The sequence below is a fragment of the Eretmochelys imbricata genome, unplaced genomic scaffold, assembly GCF_965152235.1.
Source record: "Eretmochelys imbricata isolate rEreImb1 unplaced genomic scaffold, rEreImb1.hap1 Scaffold_36, whole genome shotgun sequence".
NCBI classification, from domain to species: Eukaryota; Metazoa; Chordata; order Testudines; family Cheloniidae; genus Eretmochelys; species Eretmochelys imbricata.
Genome location: NW_027554348.1, coordinates 205,001 through 212,500, shown reverse-complemented (window position 1 = coordinate 212,500; position 7,500 = coordinate 205,001).

Sequence of the window (7,500 nt, the reverse complement as noted above, 5' to 3'; positions counted from 1 at the left end):
CCGGCCCCAGCCCGCGGGGGCAAGAACCGGGTTGACCTGGTGGCCGGAGGACAATTAAGCCCGGGGCTGGGGCACCCGGGACGGAGCGGGGTCCGCCGGCCCCAGCCCGCGGGGGCAGGAACCGGGTTGACCTGGTGGCCGGAGGACAATTAAGCCCGGGGCTCCGGGGCTGGGGCACCCGGGACGGAGCGGGGTCCGCCGGCCCCAGCCCGCGGGGGCAGGAACCGGGTTGACCTGGTGGCCGGAGGACAATTAAGCCCGGGGCTCCGCGGCAGGGGTACCCGGGACGGAGCGGGGTCCGCCGGCCCCAGCCCGCGGGGGCAGGAACCGGGTTGACCTGGTGGCCGGAGGACAATTAAGCCCGGGGCTCCGCGGCAGGGGTACCCGGGACGGAGCGGGGTCCGCCGGCCCCAGCCCGCGGGGGCAGGAACCGGGTTGACCTGGTGGCCGGAGGACAATTAAGCCCGGGGCTGGGGCACCCGGGACGGAGCGGGGTCCGCCGGCCCCAGCCCGCGGGGGCAGGAACCGGGTTGACCTGGTGGCCGGAGGACAATTAAGCCCGGGGCTCCGCGGCAGGGGTACCCGGGACGGAGCGGGGTCCGCCGGCCCCAGCCCGCGGGGGCAGGAACCGGGTTGACCTGGTGGCCGGAGGACAATTAAGCCCGGGGCTCCGGGGCTGGGGCACCCGGGACGGAGCGGGGTCCGCCGGCCCCAGCCCGCGGGGGCAGGAACCGGGTTGACCTGGTGGCCGGAGGACAATTAAGCCCGGGGCTCCGGGGCTGGGGCACCCGGGACGGAGCGGGGTCCGCCGGCCCCAGCCCGCGGGGGCAGGAACCGGGTTGACCTGGTGGCCGGAGGACAATTAAGCCCGGGGCTGGGGCACCCGGGACGGAGCGGGGTCCGCCGGCCCCAGCCCGCGGGGGAAGGAACCGGGTTGACCTGGTGGCCGGAGGACAATTAAGCCCGGGGCTCCGCGGCAGGGGTACCCGGGACGGAGCGGGGTCCGCCGGCCCCAGCCCGCGGGGGCAGGAACCGGGTTGACCTGGTGGCCGGAGGACAATTAAGCCCGGGGCTCCGGGGCTGGGGCACCCGGGACGGAGCGGGGTCCGCCGGCCCCAGCCCGCGGGGGCAGGAACCGGGTTGACCTGGTGGCCGGAGGACAATTAAGCCCGGGGCTCCGCGGCAGGGGTACCCGGGACGGAGCGGGGTCCGCCGGCCCCAGCCCGCGGGGGCAGGAACCGGGTTGACCTGGTGGCCGGAGGACAATTAAGCCCGGGGCTCCGGGGCTGGGGCACCCGGGACGGAGCGGGGTCCGCCGGCCCCAGCCCGCGGGGGCAGGAACCGGGTTGACCTGGTGGCCGGAGGACAATTAAGCCCGGGGCTCCGGGGCTGGGGCACCCGGGACGGAGCGGGGTCCGCCGGCCCCAGCCCGTGGGGGCAGGAACCGGGTTGACCTGGTGGCCGGAGGACAATTAAGCCCGGGGCTCCGCGGCAGGGGTACCCGGGAAGGAGCGGGGTCCGCCGGCCCCAGCCCTCGGGGGCGGGAACCGGGTTGACCTGGTGGCCGAGAAGCGAACCGGCCACCAGGTAAACCCATTGAAAGTATAGGGTTGACCTGGTGGCCGAAAAGCGAACGGGCCACCAGGTAAACCCGTTGAAAGTATAGGGTTGACCTGGTGGCCGAGAAGCGAACCGGCCACCAGGTAAACCCATTGAAAGTATAGGGTTGACCTGGTGGCCGAAAAGCGAACGGGCCACCAGGTAAACCCGTTGAAAGTATAGGGTTGACCTGGTGGCCGAAAAGCGAACCGGCCACCAGGTAAACCCATTGAAAGTATAGGGTTGACCTGGTGGCCGAAAAGCGAACGGGCCACCAGGTAAACCCGTTGAAAGTATAGGGTTGACCTGGTGGCCGAAAAGCGAACCGGCCACCAGGTCAACCCATTGAAAGTATAGGGTTGACCTGGTGGCCGAAAAGCGAACGGGCACCAGGTAAACCCTTTGAAAGTATAGGGTTGACCTGGTGGCCGAAAAGCGAACCGGCCACCAGGTAAACCCATTGAAAGTATAGGGTTGACCTGGTGGCCGAGAAGCGAAGCGGCCACCAGGTAAACCCATTGAAAGTATAGGGTTGACCTGGTGGCCGAAAAGCGAACCGGCCACCAGGTAAACCCATTGAAAGTATAGGGTTGACCTGGTGGCCGAAAAGCGAACGGGCCACCAGGTAAACCCGTTGAAAGTATAGGGTTGACCTGGTGGCCGAAAAGCGAACCGGCCACCAGGTCAACCCATTGAAAGTATAGGGTTGACCTGGTGGCCGAAAAGCGAACGGGCACCAGGTAAACCCGTTGAAAGTATAGGGTTGACCTGGTGGCCGAAAAGCGAACCGGCCACCAGGTAAACCCATTGAAAGTATAGGGTTGACCTGGTGGCCGAGAAGCGAAGCGGCCACCAGGTAAACCCATTGAAAGTATAGGGTTGACCTGGTGGCCGAAAAGCGAACGGGCCACCAGGTCAACCCGTTGAAAGTATAGGGTTGACCTGGTGGGCGAAAAGCGAACCGGCCACCAGGTAAACCCGTTGAAAGTATAGGGTTGACCTGGTGGCCGAAAAGCGAACCGGCCACCAGGTAAACCCATTGAAAGTATAGGGTTGACCTGGTGGCCGAGAAGCGAAGCGGCCACCAGGTAAACCCATTGAAAGTATAGGGTTGACCTGGTGGCCGAAAAGCGAACGGGCCACCAGGTCAACCCGTTGAAAGTATAGGGTTGACCTGGTGGCCGAAAAGCGAACGGGCCACCAGGTAAACCCGTTGAAAGTATAGGGTTGACCTGGTGTCCGGACGGGAGTGAACCCCCGTACCCGGGGCAGGGTGACCCGGGCGGAGCGGTGTCCGTCCTGCCCCATCCCGCGGTGCAGGCTCCGGGTTGACCTGGTGACTCCCCTGCCTCGGGTGGGCCCGATCCTTTTTTCCGTTTTTTTTTTTGGGCCGGCGAGTGGTCGGGATGCCCCCCAGGCACCCCTTTTGGGGTCGAAGAAAAAAAATTTTCAGACTTCCAGGGGCCCGATCCGTGGCCGCGGAGATTCAGGCTGGGCTGGCGGGACTTCTCTGGCAGAGGCTCCGGGTTGACCCGGGGACTCCCCTGCCTTGGGCGGGCCCGATCCGTTTTTCCGTTTTTTTTTTTTTTTTTCTTTTTGGGTCCGGAGACTGGTCTGGATGCCCCCCAGAACCCCTTTTGGGGTCGGTGAAAAAAATTTTTTAAAGACTTCCAGGGGTCCGATCCCTTGCCACGGCGTCGCAGGCTGGGCTGGGAGAGTTGTCCGCGGGGGGGCAGGCTCCGGGTTGACATGGTGTCCCGACGGGAATGAAGCCCGGAGCCCGTGGCAGGGGAACCCGGGCGCAGTGGTGTACGCCCGGCCCCAGCCCGCGGGGGCAGGCTCCGGGTTGACCTGGTGTCCGGACGGGAATGAAGCCCCGAGCCCGGTGCAGGGGGACCCGGGCGGGGCGGGGTCCGTCCGGCACCAGCGCGCGGTGCAGGCTCCGGGTTGACCTGGTGTCCGGACGGGAATGAAGCCCGGAGCCCGTGGCAGGGGAAAGCGGGCGCAGTGGGGTCCGCCCGTCCCCAGCCCGCGGGGGCAGGCTCCGGGTTGACCTGGTGTCCGGACGGGAATGAAGCCCCGAGCCCGTGGCAGGGGAACCCGGGCGCAGTGGGGTCCGCCCGTCCCCAGCCCGCGGGGGCAGGCTCCGGGTTGACCTGGTGACTCCCCTGCCTCGGGTGGTCCCGATCCTTTTTTCCGGTTTTTTCTTTTTTTTTTATTATGTCCGGAGAGTGGTCTGGGTGCCCCCCCGGCACCCCTTTTGGGGTCGGTCAAATTTTTATTCAGACTTCCAGGGGCCCGATCCGTGGCCGCGGAGATTCAGGCTGGGCTGGCGGGACTTCTCTGGCAGAGGCTCCGGGTTGACCCGGGGACTCCCCTGCCTCGGGCGGGCCCGATCCTTTTTTCCGGTTTTTTTTTTTTTTTCTTTTTGGGTCCGGAGAGCGGTCTGGATGCCCCCCAGAACCCCTTTTGGGGTCGGTGAAAAAAATTTTTTAAAGACTTCCAGGGGTCCGATCCCTGGCCACGGCGTCGCAGGCTGGGCTGGGAGAGTTGTCCGCGGGGGGGCAGGCTCCGGGTTGACCTGGTGTCCGGACGGGAATGAAGCCCGGAGCCCGTGGCAGGGGAAAGCGGGCGCAGTGGGGTCCGCCCGTCCCCAGCCCGCGGGGGCAGGCTCCGGGTTGACCTGGTGTCCGGACGGGAATGAAGCCCCGAGCCCGTGGCAGGGGAACCCGGGCGCAGTGGGGTCCGCCCGGCCCCAGCCCGCGGGGGCAGGCTCCGGGTTGACCTGGTGACTCCCCTGCCTCGGGTGGTCCCGATCCTTTTTTCCGTTTTTTTCTTTATTATGTCCGGGGAGTGGTCTGGATGCCCCCCCGGCACCCCTTTTGGGGTCGGTGAAATTTTTTTTCAGACTTCCAGGGGCCCGATCCGTGGCCGCGGAGATTCAGGCTGGGCTGGCGGGACTTCTCTGGCAGAGGCTCCGGGTTGACCCGGGGACTCCCCTGCCTCGGGCGGGCCCGATCCTTTTTTCCGTTTTTTTTTTTTTTTTTTTGGGTCCGGAGAGCGGTCTGCATGCCCCCCAGAACCCCTTTTGGGGTCGGTGAAAAAAATTTTTTAAAGACTTCCAGGGGTCCGATCCCTGGCCACGGCGTCGCAGGCTGGCCTGGGAGAGTTGTCCGCGGGGGGGCAGGCTCCGGGTTGACATGGTGTCCCGACGGGAATGAAGCCCGGAGCCCGTGGCAGGGGAACCCGGGCGCAGTGGGGTCCGCCCGGCCCCAGCCCGCGGGGGAGGCTCCGGGTTGACCTGGTGTCCGGACGGGAATGAAGCCCGGAGCCCGTGGCAGGGGAACGCGGGCGCAGTGGGGTCCGCCCGGCCCCAGCCCGCGTGGGCAGGCTCCGGGTTGACCTGGTGTCCGGACGGGAATGAAGCCCGGAGCCCGTGGCAGGGGACCGCGGGCGCAGTGGGGTCCGCCCGGCCCCAGCCCGCGTGGGCAGGCTCCGGGTTGACCTGGTGTCCGGACGGGAATGAAGCCCGTTTCCCGTGGCAGGGGAACCCGGGCGCAGTGGGGTCCGCCCGGCCCCAGCCCGCGGGGGCAGGCTCCGGGTTGACCTGGTGTCCGGACGGGAATGAAGCCCCGAGCCCGGGGCAGGGGAACCGGGGCGCATTGGGGTCCGCCCGGCCCCAGCCCGCGGGGGCAGGCTCCGGGTTGACCTGGTGACTCCCCTGCCTCGGGTGGTCCCGATCCTTTTTTCCGTTTTTTTCTTTATTATGTCCGGGGAGTGGTCTGGATGCCCCCCCGGCACCCCTTTTGGGGTCGGTGAAATTTTTTTTCAGACTTCCAGGGGCCCGATCCGTGGCCGCGGAGATTCAGGCTGGCCTGGCGGACTTCTCTGGCAGAGGCTCCGGGTTGACCCGGGGACTCCCCTGCCTCGGGCGGGCCCGATCCTTTTTTCCGTTTTTTTCTTTTTTTTTTTTATTATGTCCGGGGAGTGGTCTGGATGCCCCCCCGGCACCCCTTTTGGGGTCGGTGAAATTTTTTTTCAGACTTCCAGGGGCCCGATCCGTGGCCGCGGAGATTCAGGCTGGCCTGGCGGACTTCTCTGGCAGAGGCTCCGGGTTGACCCGGGGACTCCCCTGCCTCGGGCGGGCCCGATCCTTTTTTCCGTTTTTTTTTTTTTTTTTTTTTTAGCGGGAGCGTGGTCTGGAAGTCCCCCCAGCACCCCTTTTGGGGTCGGTGAAAATTTTTTTCCGACTTCCAGGGGCCCGATCCGTGGCCGCGGTGTCGCAGGCTGGCCTGGGGTCCTTCTCTCGCTCCGGCCGCGGATGGCGAGACGCTCGGCCACCAGGTCAACCCGGAGGAAAAGCGGCTGAAAAAAAGTCTAAGTCCCTGCTCGGCCACCAGGTCAACCCGGAGGAAAAGCGGCTGAAAAAAACGTCTAAGTCCCTGCTCGGCCACCAGGTCAACCCGGAGGAAAAGCGGCTGAAGAAAATGTCTAAGTCCCTGCTCGGCCACCAGGTCAACCCGGAGGAAAAACGGCTGAAAAAATGTCTAAGTCCCTGCTCGGCCACCAGGTCAACCCCAGGAAAAGGCTGAAAAAATTTCTAAGTCCCTGCTCGGCCACCAGGTCAACCCCAGGAAAAGGCTGAAAAAATGTCTAAGTCCCTGCTCGGCCACCAGGTCAACCCCAGAAAAAGGCTGAAAAAATGTCTAAGTCCCTGCTCGGCCACCAGGTCAACCCCATTCAAAGTAACGGGTTGACCTGGTGGCCGGCAGTCTCACGGAAGTCCGGATGGGGTCGCCAAAACTGCCCTCGGCCGACCGAGGGAACCACGAGGTCGGATAGATTTTCAGATTGGTCCCGCTAAATTGGCGGTTGGATTTTTCACATAGTTCATTCCGAAGGGTGTGCGGAGATTTCTGAGGACAGGTTTTTCAGAACCTGTGAGAACCAGAGATGAGCCCGGGGGACCAATCTGAGTGTTGTACCCGATCATGCGAGGGGGGAATGGGGCACGCTGGCAGGTGGGGCGGCCCTCGGCCCTCCGTGCCCCCCCCCTTTTCCGGCTCTTCGCCTCCGGGGACCCCGTCGTCCCCTCGCACCCGCCGCGCAGGCCCGGTGGCCGGGATGCGAACTCCGACTGTCGGCGCCCCCCGGAGGGAGGGGGGGCCCGCTCCCCGCTCGCCCGCCGATCGATGTGGCGCTCACCTTCGCGACGGGAAGGGCCCTTCGCGGGCCGGAGCCCCGGCGGCAGGGGCCTCCGGCGTTCAGGCGGATTTGGGTCCCTCTTCCCCTTTGCGTTCCCCGACCCCGGGGCCGACTGGGACTTGCCTCCTTGAGGGAAGGGGGGCCGGGCGCGTGCTCGGCCCTCCGTGCCGTGGGTGTGCCGGCCGGCTGAGATCTCCGCCGGGCGAGGTCGAGCGGCTCCGGCAGCCCACCCAGGGGTCCGAAAACCCAGGCCAAGCCGCGAGGCTCAGCAGGGCCAAACACGGTCGCGAGAGCGAGCAGGGGCGCGCTGCGGTCCCCCGCCGTCCCCGACGGTCCTTCTCCACGCACGCTCCGGGGCGCGGGCCTCGGGGGGCGGGGGGGCTGGAGCCTCCGTCGCCGTCGGTGGGACCCTCGTACCGCCCTCTCGCTGGAGCCCCAGTACCCCCTGCTGTCCTCCGGCTCTGGGTCGCCGACTTCTTCTCTAGCGGGTTGCCTGGAAGGCGGGCGCGGCGTCCTCCGTGCCGCGTCGCCACGTTCGAGGGCCACCGGGAAAAGCGGGGCGAAGGGGGGCTCGAGGGGGCCCGCCCCGTCTGGCTCTCCCGCCATCCTTCTTCGGTGTCCGCCCGGGGCACCGGGGGGAAGAAAAGCAGCGAGAGGGCCCCCGCGCCCGCTCTGCTGCCGGACTCTCCCCCTGGG